Below are 16,068 nucleotides of genomic sequence, written 5' to 3'. Positions count from 1 at the left end.
TTTTCCCACTTGAGACATAGGACTAATTACGTTAGCTGGTGGTGGCAGATTAGGCTGCTACCCCAGGCAGGAGAAAACCAGGCTCTGGCACCATGTGCTACATTCATTGGGTAGCCATCCAGGGGATTATCCTGGATTTGTTCTTTTTCCCTTGCACCCCACCCGCTAGATGTGGGGGACTCATGCCTCCAGAGTGGGGGATGGGCTGCTGGCACCATGTTTGGGTCCAGGGGAGGGAGTTATGGAGGAAACACAATAGTTTTCCCTCCCCGCACCATGAGTTGTAAGAGCTCCTGCCCTATTAGGTGCCCCCCAGAGTTGGGGCCATACATTAGGACCAGGAGATTGCCTGGGGGAGCTCAACTCTTTCCCTGTTTCATTCTCCCCCAGCTGCTCTAGGTTCTCCCAGTGCTGCTGCAGTTTTGGAAGCAGCACGGACACAGTGTTAGAATTTTTGTGGTCAGTTACTATTTTGGCATGCTACCCGAGGAAGGCAAGTGGAAAAAGGGAAATGGTGATATTTTTAACAGTTTTTATCTCAACAAGGTTTCAGGAGAAATTCATGAGTCAAAGAAAAGGCACTTTTTTAGCTGGAGGATGTTCTTATGGGTGAATTTTAAAGGCCTTCTGCAAACTATGGAGGTCTGAGAGTTCTTCAAAGAAAAGGTTGCAAGAGTTGTTTGTAATGGAAAGTGTTAGGCAACCTGAATAGAGAAGTCACTAACAGCTGCTCCATTCATATAAAAATAATTTACTTACACACCCACATACCCCAAAATGTGTTCCGAATAAAAACAGTTTTTAGTGATTATTATTGTGTCCATGATAATACAAAAGAGACAGGACCGAGTTGTCGTGAATAAAAAGGTTATTCTGTAGTCGGGCTGTTGATACAGCTAGTTGCCCGTCTAGTTATCCGTAGCTTTGTAGCTCAAATATTAATTAAATACACTGTCTGCTGCTTATCAACACATCCATTTCTCGTAAGTCCTGGCCTGGAAGGGACTGGTGATTACACTACAAATGTGAGGGATAACTGTAAAAAGTGAACAGTTTTCACATACACTTCACATATGTTTATCTAAGGTGGATGCTTCTATTACTGCTGGAGCAATTCTACTGAATTCTAATGAAATTCTAGCACTTCTAATGAAAGAGAAGCCTCAGCAGAGTAACTGAAGGAAAACAGTCATTTCTATATGGTATAGTATGCAGTATAACTGGAAGCATTTAATTCATAAAGAAACAGATTGGAAAACCAACTCCGCTGGGCAATAATGTCAACCACTTTTTCCAATGACTGAACAATAGCCTTCTATTTAAACCAAAACTCCATTCAATATATATTATATGACCGATTGATTATTTTTGTCCAGAGTTTTAGTAAAAGATTAAGGAGGAGGATTTTCAAATGTTCTGAAGGCTTTATCATTGAATTCATTGGTAAAAGTTAGGCCAATGGTAGAAGTAGGCCAACGCAGAGCACTTTTGAAAATCCCACCCTAAGTGCATATGAATAATTTGCAGCCACCTGTTTTTTCAGTTCAACTTTTGGAAGCATCTTCTGCATTAATATAAATTAGATTCTATAAGGAGACTAGGTGAAAATTACAAAGATGTCATATGCAGAGTTGGGAGAAACCCACTACTGGTAAATCCAGTTTGCATGGTTTCATCTCCTGCTGCCAAAATTTTTCACAATACAAGTCCTTTACCTTTGTTTCTTTGTCTGTTTTACAACTTTTATAAACGGCATGTAATACATAAACTCTCGACATTTGTTCAAGACTTGGTGATTTTTTAAAAAATAAGAACACTTACTTATTCTCAGATAACAGATGTCTCTGCAGTCATTAACTCCAACCAAGAACATTTTGTACAAAATAGAATGGACATTTTTGGTACTATGATGATTTGTGACCTTTAACTTTATCTGTTCATTGAAATGTAGCGGTTGCATCCAATCTTCTACTTATCTTGATGGTCTTTTACTGACACAGTTTCTCTGTAACACTTAACTTTATTATGACCCTTGCTTCTGAAAACAAATAATTGGGGCTAAATTTCCTAAAACAGATGTAAAAGAAGTGCCTGCAGTATAAATATATCTCTGATCCGCTAAATGGGTAATTATGCTGCAGCATATCTGAATGAGAGAAAAATACACATTTTGCATTTGCACTAACCTGTTTGTATGTTTGTGTACATTTTATAGCTAAACTGTAAACACCTTGTTTTTAAGAATCTTTAAATAATGAGAAGGATGTAACACTCTCTCTGTTACAATGCACATTATTAACATTACTCTTATAACTTCTTTGTAACTTCCATATAGCAAACATACACAGTAGGTTATTATCATTCTTAAACAAAATCATTGAGCCTATGACTTATCTGTTTCACCTCCAACACATAAAATAATCCAATTTAAAAAAAGGTTTTAATACCAAGTATTGGTTCATTAATATTCACTGATGGTACCTACCAAACAGCACCATTTTCACCCATCCCAACTCCGGTTAGCTTGTATGGCTTCTTGCTCTGCATAAGAACCATTCAGAGGGAAGCAAAATGCATATATTGCAGGTACTTCCTATGGTGTCTGAGACAGCATGGGAATCACGTACCAAACTCACCAACAGCATGAGTCACTGGAATCTATTTTTGCTGGAAGAAGAAGAAAAGGAGCTTCCCCCATCACTAGTGATACCCAGAAAGGGCTTAGAGGGTAGGATGGAGTGAAAGAGAAAGGAAACAACCTTTCCTTTCAATGGGGAAGGAACATGGCTCCTCCCTCTCAGGGTCCAGAAAAGAAGAGATGGAGGTGAAGAACAATTTCATTGTTTAGAAGAATTGCAGAGCTGAAACTATTGCAAATTGAAGTTAGGACACAACTAATTTGTATGATGGCTCTTCAGCTCTTGGAGGTTGAGTACCATTGTTGTATAATATTTTTATACATCCGGATCCATGGTGTAGATGAGTTACCTTCACATTTGATTTAAAAACTGTAAATGATAGGAATTGTACAGGGTTTATGTACATATCTCAAATTTCTGGAATGGCCAATTTACTGTAAAACTATAATCTTTCAGTATGAAATGTTAAGTAGTTTAAATCAAACATCAAAGAATATTAATAATTTCCTAACAACTCAAAAAAGTAAACAGTAAATATTATGTTTAACTAGGTCTAACTAAGAATGATGGTTAAGTAAGATATTTAATATGATCTAAGCAGGACTGGTCATTTACAAAAAAAGCAAATATATTTTCCCCTAAGTTTCTTCATTGGCATTATCGTCCATAAAATGTGTGTGTTATGTTGTGCTCCTCACTGTGCCCAGTATTTATAGAACATACACAACAAAACAAAACATGATCTCTTCTTTATTTGTCAGATATCATTTTCTAAACCTAACTCTTTAAGTGTTAACATATTCTTGGAATAGTAGATGAAAAGACTCAACAATAAGACTTTCTAAAATGTGTGCACTCCTGACCAAAAAGATCTCAAAGCCTAAAGGCCAGAAAAAAATGAAAGCAGAAGATATGCAAAATCAGTCATGCATAATTTGAAATATCTCATTTTTCTTGTTGATATGAATACTGAAACATGATGCCCTGAGGAAGTCTACTGTTTAATTATGAATATCCCTTTACGCGTTGCAGAAAAAATGTTTCCATCTCTGACCTGTCTTTTGAGCTGCAGCTTAACCATGCAAACTGTAGGGCTCATTGTGTTATCTGAGCAGAGTTGTTTAAATGGCATTTTAGATAAAATCTCATTTAATTTTTAATTGCTATTTTTCTTTGCTTGCTCTTAAGTTTAAGTATAAATTCAAGAAAGTCATTTGGATGATCATGAAGACCAGATGCTATTGTGCTCTCTCCTAACACTGGCAGTAAAAAAGAACCGTGAGAGGAATGGTGATAACAGCTTTTAGTTTTTAGGCTCATTTGGGAACTTACCCTGTGAAGTGGTGAAGGCCTCCCAGATAGCAATCAGTACACTATAGGATCAGATCCTAGAGGAATTAGGTAGTTTTAAAAATGTATTAGCCACAATGTTTAATATATTTCAGGGTCATTGGAAGCAAAGTAACAATAGAGATAATGGCATGCTTTTACTTTTTGAAAGAAACATAAAGAACATTGCTAGGAAGGCTAATAACATTCTGTTTCATTTTTCTTTTTTTTATCAGAGAAGCAGATCCACCTATCTATCAGTCATATGTGGGTGGGATTGTCATAGTACATACAGAACTGAACTTAAAAAAATTGGCTGAAATTGTGTGAGGCCTAAAAACATCAATTTGGACACTTGTGTGGCATTTTGTGGAGAAGAAACTTGACAGAAGTTGGCCCTTACAAGAACTGGAGGGATGAAAATTAGGAAACTGGGCTTGGTAGTGTTTATCTGTGTAGTAGGAAAGAATAATTCTCTCTAGTGCATAAATTACTGGGGGAATTTTATGTAGGGGGTCAGACTAGACTATCTTAATGGTCCTGTCTGGCGATAAAATCTATTAAATTTTTCCAATAGATTTATCTTTCATGCTGTCATGATAATTATTTTTTAACTACCTAACTTAGAAAAACATTTGATAGAGACCCAAATGCTGTTAGTTCTTCTCTGCAATAGTTAGCTGAAGTTACTACACTCATGTCACTCCATTCGAGCTAGCCTAGTTTGAATGAGAGTGACCACACTTCAAGACAACACTGTAGATACACAGAATGACTGGATTAGCAGCTGATGGGTGGTGTAACTCAAGCTGCTGCAACCCCACTGCATTACTGGCTCCAGCATCAGCAGCAGTGGTGCTTCAGCCCATAGCAGCTGACAGGCCAGTTAGCTCAAGCTTAAAGCACCACTTAAAACTAGAGATTTTTGTGTGTGATCAGGTTAGGATCAAAACTCAGGTTGTAGCTCAAGATGGCAATGCAGTGAAGAGAAGCCCTTAGTTAGTTTCCTCTGTTTGGAATCATTATGGGGGGGAAAAAAGATTTATCCTGATAGATTTATTCCAAAGGGGTTAGGTTTCTTTATGTTTATAGGCATAAAAACATATATTCTCTGGCCAAGAGAATGAATCACTTCTGTTTTCCTGTAGGGACTTTACCATCTTATCAAAATATTAATTTGAATATTCATCTAACAATCGTGTTAGGAAGGAATGAGTGAACTGATTTGGGTAAATTTAACGTAGATCCTAAATATTTGTCCATTAACCCAAACAGAACCTTTGGTCAGACTTAGTTAAACATGAACTGCAAATCTAAAATCAGAACTGAGAGAAGACAGAAATATGTGCTGTATGCCTGACTAACCAGGCTATGAGAATCTTTCAGCACAGAAATAAGCTTTAAACCTACTTTTTAATATGAATTATTTTCTCCTTGTGAGATCTCCTGGCATATACTAGTTCACTAAAGATATCTCAAACTACATCTTTCTGGATCATCACTTATACCATTAGTCCTGTTTGTGTTTCTGGGCTCAGCTCAATTTTCATTTTAGTATTGTATTTATTTTCAAGTCTCCACTCTCCTTCCTTGTCCTTTCCAGGATTCCCTCCTTGTCCCACTCCCCCTCAAGTCCCCAAATACCCTTCCCTATGGACCCATCTTCATCCCTGATTATATTCCTTACCCCCCACTCTACTGCTATCCCTCTCCCCACGTAAAATGAGGACCCAACTGACAATTTTCAAATCAAGGTTGGATGTTTTTCTAAAAGAGATGCCCTAGGAACTATTTTGGGGAAGTTCTACAGCCTGTTATGCAGGGGGTCAGACTAGACCAGTGGTTCTCAAAGTTTTGTACTGGTGACCCCTTTCACATAGCAAGCCTCTGAGTGCGACCCCCCTTAAAAATTAAAAACACTTATTTATATATTTAACGCCATTATAAATGCTGGAGGCAAAGCGGGGTTTGGGATGGAGGCTGATAGCTTGTGACCCCCTATGCAATAACCTTGCAACCTCCTGAGGGATCCTGACCCCCAGTTTGAGAACTCCTGGACTAGATGATCACAATGTTGCCTTCTGGCCTTGGAATCCATGAACAGGCTGATGGCCTCACTGCTACATCTTAATATGTTTGCTTATTGCACCCTTCAGTTTTATGGTTACTTGTATCCCAGGACTGCACACCTCATGCAAAGCAGTAAAGCAGGAAATCCCTCGTTCTGACATTTCCCTTCAAAGAGGTGTTGCACTTTGAGAAGCAAAGAACTGGAAGGCTCCAGCATGCAATGAGTGGCCCTATTGGGAAGCTACAAGACCTTCTGCACTCCTTTTTAAAAGAGAAGGAGGGAGACAGCAAGAGGGGTGAAAATTACAGGTAGGAAGCTGGAGATTTGATGTGGGGTTTGGTGAGAGTGAGGGACTGGGAATTGGACTCAAGTTATATGAGGAACGGGGGGGTGGGGAGTGAGAGGAGGAAGAGAGTGCAGTGCATGAGGTATCTGGAGTGCATGCTGCACCCTGTAAGAGCATGCAGTTGGAGTCATTCTGACTTGTGCTCCCTATAGCCATCATAAGAATTGGGCCCATTTCAATCACAATGCATCTGATACTCCTGAGGGAATTCTGCACCAAAAAATAAAATATTCTGCACCAAAAAATTAAATATTCTGCACACAATATTTTAAAATTCTGTATATTTTATTTGTCAAAATAACACAATATAATCACACCATTTTCAATTATTTGCTGATAAGTATTTTGAAATAAATTACCAAAATAATTGAAAACGGTGTGATTATATTGTTGTTGTGTTTCTGTGTTATTTTGACAATTAAAATATTCAGAACTTTGCAGAATTTAAAATGTTTAAATTTTTCAGTGCAGAATTCCCTCAAGAGTACCAGGGTTCTGTGTGGCGCAATCTGGGTGTGGGCAGCTCGGGAGGGCTCCATGGGGGTTCTGGTGCGGTGGGCTCCTGATACGGAGGGGGCTTGGTGGTGGTGGGGTTACAGGTGCGCATGTGGGGGGAGGGATCACTGTACAGGGAGCTGCTCCCTCTGTCTGCCCAACCCCAGTGCATTTGGACCCCCCTTCGTACCAACCCTCCCCCCCTGCTGAGCCTCACCCACCCGCACCTGGAACTCCCCCAAGCCTCAACCGCCCCGCATGCAGACATCCCCTCCCCCTGCGGCGCAGAGCTTCCTGCAGCTAGGGGAAGTTTCTGGGGCTTGATCTGACCCAGCCCCAGCTGCTCTATGCAGGGAAGGGGAAGGGGGAAGTCGGTCTCCATCGCCCTCCCCCCTCCAAAGCTCGGACTGATGACCCTGGGTGGCCAGGGCATCCCCAGCCCCCGCCCCCCACAGTGATTTACCTCTCTGCCCCTTCCCCCCCGGCTGCCTGAACAGATGCCTCTGAGCTGCCGAGCTGCCGGGGAGCCTCAGTGAGTACTGGTGCAGCATTTTCTGCAAGGAAGCAAAGGGATTCTGCAGGGGGGCATTTTTCTACACTGAGCTGTGTATTAGGAGCACTACCTACCCTTCAGAGACTTATACTCAAATATAGGTATCTGTGGAGTAATGTTTTAGCTTACAGATCTAGATAAAGGAAAAACATCTCCCGCTACTTTTATAAGAGATGGAAAAAAGCCAGCTGTTGAATTTTATTCATAGGTGAGCCTATAAAGTTTTTTTTCCAGTGGCTATACTTACAGCTTTAAAAAGTAGGGAATATTCTGTAAAATGTTATTTTTTAAAAAAAGTTTTCAGCTATGCACATAACATTGCTCTTGACGGGCTGCTTTGTAAACTACTGAACTTGCTTCAGATCCCTGGTTTACTTTGTGACAAGCCAAATGGGCTCCAGGACCCTCCCTTCACACCAGAGGTACATGCCAGAAACCAAACAGATGGTAAACTAGGAAGAAATTACCCTCGGCATTCTCATTAGAACAGTTGGGGAAATTTTAATAGGTCCCCATTTGCCTTGTGCTGTATCTAATACCCTTTGAACTGCCACTTTTTTTTTGTTACAAGTCAACTACTGCCATGTATATTTTAATAGGGATTATCAAACACAATTTGCCCAGAAGATGTACCAGCCGTCCACTGCTAATTAGCCAACTTTAAATAATCACTGAGTTCTGGAATAATTGGAAAGAAACACTGTTTTTCCTGCCAATGCATAATTACTAATTAACAGGAAGAAAAAATATCTGTATAGCAGTCATATCTGGAAGAATCTGTTAACAGTTAATTAAATTGTGAGTTGATGCCAAGCTGACATTGGTCAAGAAAGTTTAAATTTGAGTATAGTTTTAAGATTCCCCTCATTGTCAACGTTCTGTACCAGAACCATAATGACAGTGAAATCTTTAAAGATAAAATGTCATGGCGTTGTCAATTCCTATTTATTGTACTTATAGCCAGAAGTTGACCCTTCCTACGAAAAGTGCCTGTCTCTTGTCATATGCATTACATATAGAATTTGATTTTTTTTAATCCAGTATATTTTCATAATCATAAAATTGACAATACTTGCCTGGGTTTACCTCATCAGAAATGTATTTTTCTATAGTTTTTATATATCTGCGACTATATCCTTTAATATGTCTTAAGGTAGTGACATAAAAGACAGCAAGACATCCTTTCTCAGAATGAGGAATGCATAAAATTGTGTTTATTTGTGATCTTTGGTGTGTTACAGAGTAGCAGGTAAGAGATTAATAGCATCAAGCAACACGTAATGTTTTACAGATAATTTGATCAGCTGGTTGGACAAATGGGAAGGAGGCAGACTATTTTGTGGGATGATACAGTGTTTATAAAGGAGCCCTAGGGTTTTCAATTGAGAAAGCGTTTACAAGCAGTTTACATAGCCAAAACCAAAGTGGTAAACAGTTGTACTGGGGCCAATCCTGGGTCAATTTGGCATGCATGTTTATTAGATAGTGGTGCTTCTCCAACTATTTGATACATCTGTTGTTCTCCCTGGGGATGCCCAGAATATATTAAGGTGAAAACATAGAGCATGTTTGAAGTTTTATTGCATTTTATTTTTTAATAAAAGCATTTAATAAAGCACTGCTTTAACATTTGGAATGACTCGATAATTCCTTTTGCTGTTATACATCTTGTAAAATGATTACAATAAATTGAGGAATTCAGTAACAGAGGTATTTTACAGTGCTTCATTGTAATGGGTTTGTGACAATGTCATATTTTGGGGTGCAATCCAGATCAGTAAGCGGCTGTGTCACTGCCGACCCTTTAACCCTGGGTGCCTTTAATGCTCTGCTGCTGTGGCTCTCAGCATGGACACCAACAGCCAGCAGACTAGCATGCAGTTCCCTGAGTCTGTGTGCTGTCCAGCCATGGTTCAGCACTCTGATCCCAGCAGCCTGCCTGTAACACAGCAGTTCCATCCTGGTTTCCACCAGCTTCTGGTTACTACTTGTAGAGGTGACCCCAAGACACCACTAGTCCCAAACTTCCCCAAAGCCATCTGCCCTGAAGGGTCCCATCCTTTCCTGGAATACTCAGAGAAATAGCAAGGGTCACTTGCTCCTTTAAAAAGACAAAAGCACATTACAGTTTATTAACTTAACTGGGGTAAATACACCCTTCCCTTCAAGCACAGCACTGAATTAGTATATTGTAAAAATAAAACAAGTTTATTAACAAAAGGACATAGGTTAAGTGATACCAAGTAGAAAGAATAAAGTTAGAAAGTTTACAAACAAACAGAAGTAAAAGTATGCTTTCTAGTGGCTAAGACTTGACTCAACAAACTACAGCCTTGGTTCAAGGTAGAGTTCTTACCGGTCATTTTCTTTCTGGTCATGGCTGATGTTCTCTCAGTCAGGACCTTCCACAGAAGTACAAGGTGCTGGCTTCCATTGTCTTCCTAAGATCCTTGCCTAAGCAGGTTTCTCACATATATTCAGTTCCCAGAGACTTCAACCCCGTTGGTTGAACAACCCATCTTTCTCAGCTTGCAAGAGCTCTGTCCCCTGGCATCTGTCCAAAGATGGAAGCCAAGATGGCTTCTTCTCTCTCCTTATTATAAGATTATTATTATCTTCCCAAACTCACTGTTATGTCCCCAGAGTCAGGATGACCTCATACCATTCTTACCTTTCTCTTCCTCATGCTGGACTTCTCATTCCCTGCTGATTCATATGTAAATAGGGCTTCAGTTGTTTTGGTTCCACAGTGCTACCTTTTTTCCTGTGTGTGTGTGTGTGGGGGGGGGTACCTGTTTTTCTCTGTGTTTGGTCACAGACTTTAAAGCATAATACCATTGAGTATCCATATTTCATCATATAGTGTTCATACGTAAATTTCACAATAATTTTCATCACCAGTGTGCCATTAGCTTTCATAAGGTCTTAGCTGATATACTTTTATAATACAGTAATATTTTATACAGTCAGTTGATTCAATTACTTATCCTTTAAAGTTCAGATCTTATGTTTTTATAGTCCAGATAAAGTTTCTCTCTCCTGCTGAGGTGGAGACACTATGTTAGCTTTGTTTATCTTATGTGCAAATGGCCTTTTGTGGTCTCTGGCTGATGATCAGGCTGTACAGACAAACAAATGTACATTCCTTTGTCTAAGGCACACGGTGCTTATACATTGCTTGCCAAACACATTTTAATAATATAATTCTAGCACATATCCATAACTATTTATACACACCCCATATATGCATCACACAAGTATATTAATAATAAGTGAATTTTCCAGTGATATATTACATGCCACCTTTTGGGTATGTATCATGACAACAGAGTGTTAAGTGTAGTGAGTATGTCAGGTCTGACAAGAGTTGCTGACACAGAGTAGTGAACCATCAGTAGGCCTCTGTCACAGATAATGACAAATGGTAGTAGTTAGTTCATTAATCATATGCAACATTATGATTAATGTAAATTATGTAAAAATAAAGAAATCCTGATTTAATAAAAAATACTTTGTTGTTTAAATGTGTAGTTTAAAGTATAATAGCTAGTATAGATGACCAGTATAGATGGCTAGTGTAATGGCTAGTATAGATGACCTGTAGAGACTACTGATAGCTGTTTCACTTTATTGTTTCAGACTGATATATATATGACACACAACTATGTTAGTAGAATATTAAGGCTGCCAATTCAAGAACTCAAAAGTTAGGAAACACTAGTATTAAGGTTGCCTGTACAACCCTAATTCACACCCTTGTGCATATGCATTATCATGCATTCTTTAATTACATAATCACATACTACTTTTTTCCACAGCAACCTTGCCTCATTCAGTGCACAGAATGGGCAGCGTTTACTTAATGAGCAGTTATTCAATATTTTATTTTATCCTCATTGTTAATGTGTTAAGCCTTGTTTACTGCATGTTATTCAATAATTCTGCCTTCAGAGCAAAATTTAATTTCCTCCTGGGCTTTTCTGTGCTGCTCATCACTATAATATCCAAATACTTCACAAATATTAATTAATTTATCTTTCTCACACTGATGTGAGGTGAGCCGGTGGTATTATCCCCATTTTTCAGAGTTGAGGTGCAGAAGGATTGAGAAAAAATATTCACTAATTTTGGTGCCCAGTTTTACCAATATATAGCACTTTGTATGTTCAAAGTGCAGTTCCCATTGACTTCAGTTGCAGCTGTAACTGTTTAGTACGTCTGCAAATCAGACTCCAGGCTATGAAGTTGGCCATCAGGAAAATGAGGAAGACACAGTTAGTGACCACATGTGAAAAGTATGGTTTAAGTGACTTGCCTAGCATCACACAGGAACGCTGTGGTAGAGGCAGTGATAGAATCCATTCTTTAGGGCAGGATTCAACTGCCTTAACCATAAAACTATCCTTTTTCTTCCTGCAATAGTCCACCTCATTCACTACATACCTTCTAATTTCTGCAACAAATGAGGCATGGATCCAACAGGCAACAGCCTCTTTGGCTGTACAACCCTCATTCATCCCTAGATTAAGACTATCCTGTGCACTGAATGAAGTAGGGGTTCTGGGGAAAATATAGGATGTGATCAGGTAATTAAAGTATGTTTCATTGTGTTTATGCACAAGGGGGCAGAATTAATGTTGGCTTTGGCTGCTTAACTTTGCAACCTGAATGTTCAGTCAATTAATCTCTGCATAATTACCTATCTTTTTTTAAAAAAGCAAATTTAAAAAACAGAAATTCCATCATGTGGCATCAGACTACTATCCCCACGGTTCATCAGCAGAGTTGGAACTCTTAGATCCACTACACAGACTCTCGCACTTGAACTAACAGAGTAACTGACTGCAATAGTAGGTTGCATCCTCTAGAAGGGGATGAGATACACACTTTGCCAGTGGTTTTCATAGATATTTGCTGACTGCAGAGGAATGGTGAGTCTCAGGAATCTTGGGTTCTGTTCCATGTTCTGGAGGAGAGCGTGCTGTAGTAGGCACAGACGCTCATGCCTTTTTTCCCCATAAGATTGATCCCTTCTGCCAGATCCCCTCCGAACTATGTGTGGGCATATCAGGGACACAGCTTGGCTATTCTGAAGATAGTAGTTTACTTAGATCAAGTTCCTGCACTTGCAAATGTAGGCACCCTCAAATATTTTATGGATAGAAGTATGTATTGCAAACAGGCACACATGCGTATGTAACCCTTCTTCCAGGAGAGAAGGACAGCAACAAGAGCCAAGTTCAGTCTGTCAAGGGGTCAAGTCCAGTCCCACATTTGAACAAAACTTTTAGGAATCTGTCAGGTGTGTTTGCTGGTGTTACTGCACCAAAAGCATATACAGCATTGCCAGGGCCGGCTCCAACATTTCTGCTGCCCCAAGCAAAAAAAGCGATCGGTGGCGGCAATTGGAAAAAAAAAAAGTTGCGATCGGCGGCGGCAGTTCAGTGGCAGGTCCTTCGCTCCTAGAGAGAGCGAGGGACCTGCCGCCCTCGAATTGCCGCAGGTGCCGCCCCTCTCCCTGGGCCGCCCCAAGCACCTGCTTGTTAAGCTGGTGCCTGGAGCCGGCCCTGAGCATTGCAGGGTTACAAGTGGAAGCTGGCATGAGGAAGATCCAGCAGCTATGTTTTTAAAACATAAAAAGTTGCCAAGACTTAAAGTGGGAATGTTGTTCAGTTTATAGTTTATTAGAAATTATAGTAATGTTCATCCTGCTATTTCCTATTCTTGTTAAATCCTTTTTCATAGCCCGTAAACTAAAATTTATTATTACTATATGGCTGTGCATAGCGCTTGTGAAAAGAACAATTGACTACATATCTTGATGACTCTTAATAAATTGGAGGAGGAAAAACTTGAGTAATAATTTAAGGTATAATTTTTCAACACTATTTTATGCTTAATTTACAAGTTGGTATATAAGAAAGCTGCACTGTAATTTCTTTAATGTGACAAGGAATATCTTTGTGTAAACCCTTCCTAGAATTTAGTTTTCATTTCCTGTTGAGTAACTGCTGTTGCCAAAGCAGGGCAAGGAACATGAAATCTTTTATTTTAAAACTAATACTTCTCAGCTTTGGAATCAATATATACATATTTTTCATATATTTTAAATGTATGCTGAAATTTGAGAATAGATGAATGAAAAAATATGCTCAAAGATGAAAATAAGAGGTATAAAAATCCAGCTGTCTAGTGGATAAATCTGAAGGTAATCTATATGTCAAAGGCTATTGAATTTATTCAGTGCATGGAATAACCATATTAGAAATTTTCTTAAATAAAACATTTTTTACTTTTAAAAAATTGATATTAAAATATAAATTTACTTAAAAGATAGGGATTTATGAAACTCAAACCAGGCACCATACTGTAATCCCCATCTGACTTTCAGCAGCAGTGAAAAGTAATGCAGTTATTAAAACCGAAGATGGCCTGTAGCCAAACTGTCTATCTCATGAGTTCATCAGGCTTGGGCTAGGTTAGTGCTTAGACAAGAGAAATCAAGGTGATACAGGAAATCCAATAGTGTTCATTCATCCCAGAAGAGTTGATAAACATACTCCAGTTTTGATCCCTGAAGGAGCACTGTATCTTGATGGTTGGAGTTATTTTTCAGATGTGATGTAAAACTGAGGACTCAATCCTATTAAGTACCATGAGTATCAAAAGACAGTGGGTGCTTGTCATGGTGTCCTTGCAAAATTCTAACGTGAGTCATTTCACTTGGGTAATTGCTTGCCTAAATTCCCCCCTGTAATTACAACAGTAAAACTTATTCAATTAGAATATCTAGTGAACTCTGAATTTCAGTGATGGTGGGTAAATTGTTCTTATATCTAGTTTAGAGTGATTTTGGAACCTTTATAGTGAAAGGTACTATGCAAATGTAAGCAGTTATTAGTAATAGTTTACTAGGAATGGTGGAAAATATAAAAAGCATTCTCCAAGACAATAACATTGTATCAGACATATAATATAGGGAGTAATGAAACATTTTACATAACAGATTACTAATAAAGTCAATAGTCTGCTTTTTAAACATACTCATGCTCTTTATATATCTGTCTTTGAATGACTAGCAGACACAAATGTATTGTGACATTACAGACATACTGCAATCAGATGGCATCACGGTCACCTTGACATTCTTTGACTTACTACGAGGGCAGTGTAATTATCAGTAAAATGAATCAATAAATACTGACACTAGCTGCTGGATGAAGACTATAAGTGGTAATGAAGTGTAGGTTAGAAAAGAGCCCGGTCAGCCTTGAGCTGGTGGAGCTGCTCCTTTAGCAAAATGGACAGAAATCGTAGGCCTTGTCTACATGGGTATTTTTTGGAGGGGGTGGGGGTGGGGGGGTAGGGGGGGTGGTAAATTGCCTTTTGTCCACACACAAGTTTTTTTTAATTATCTGGCATTTTATATCATATTAATTAATCTGCTTTGGGAGTAAAATAATTCTATACTGGAATGAGTTTTTGGGGGGATAATGTTCATATGGATGCATATAGCCGCTGAAATATTTTAGATGAACTGTTTGGCTTCTGGGAATCCTTCCACTGCTACCCCATAATGCATAGCTTCTCATCTGGATCGGCCTGTGTACCTATGTGCCCTCTATTGTTACAGTGTCATCTTCAAAAGATGTCACCTCCCCGTTTAAATGCTGGCATGAAGCCATGTGCGCATCTTTGTGCAAGTATACAGCCATTAGAGCAGCCATGCCCCATGCTGCCACATGAACCTGTAGAACAATGGGTGTAGTGGTTAGAGCAATGGGGCTTGGAATCGGGACAATCATGATAATTGATCTGTCAGCACCAAACTCATTAGCTATTGACTGGTAGTAATCAGTGGTGGTAATCTTCCAGTGATGGAAGATGGTGATGGCTGCATTTATCTCCCTTTTGAGAGGCACCCTCATGTTGGATGTTCTATCATGGCAGCACTGGGATGAATTCTGCAGACTTCTAGGAAAGTAGCCTTTGTCCTCCTGAAGCTCTGCCACCACAACTGGTCATTCTAGGTCTGCAGCACTATCCTTTCGCACCAGGCAGTACTTGTTTGCTGAACCCAGAAGCAGCTTTGCACTGAGTGAAGCCGCACCAAGAAAATGGCCTGCAGAAGTAACTGCTTGATTTCATCCCCATCTCCTCCTCTACTCAAATCATCACAGCATTATGGTGGCTGTCTCCTAACCTGCTGGAATTAGTGTCATGGTAATACCCTGCATGAATAATAATGTAATCATAAATTCCTTTATTAAATCCAAAGGCTGAATGGTATTATGCAGTTGCTCTGAACATGCTTAAAAAGCCTAAGTAAGCAATTTACTATAACCAAAGAGTGACAAAACATTTATATGCATTTGATCAAAATACTTACAAATGGGCTAAACCCAGGGTACTTAGGCCCATATTGGTCGGCTCCAACTTGATCAGGCAGGTATTAGCAATGAACCTTTTAAGAGTTTACTTTTTTATACCCTTTAACAAACAAATTATGTCATTGCCAATTATCCAACCTTAGCTAAGGCCAGAGGAAGCAGTTTCTTATATAGCCAATTATTTACTACATCTGTTACCCAATTAACTGTGTTTTATTTCTGTTACTTCAACCCAAATCTTAAAT

General features: G+C 39.2%; 1 protein-coding gene across 1 annotated transcript in view; it reads left to right on the top strand.

Moving 5' to 3' along the window:
• The window catches only part of RELN (reelin), a 446,977-nt gene that overhangs the window by 68,496 nt on the left and 362,413 nt on the right, over nt 1–16,068 (top strand). The window lies entirely within an intron of this gene.

The sequence above is a fragment of the Malaclemys terrapin genome, chromosome 1 (assembly GCF_027887155.1).
Source record: "Malaclemys terrapin pileata isolate rMalTer1 chromosome 1, rMalTer1.hap1, whole genome shotgun sequence".
Taxonomy (NCBI): Eukaryota; Metazoa; Chordata; order Testudines; family Emydidae; genus Malaclemys; species Malaclemys terrapin.
Note: the sequence above shows the minus strand (reverse complement) of the source record. Positions and strands in the feature narration are given on the sequence as shown.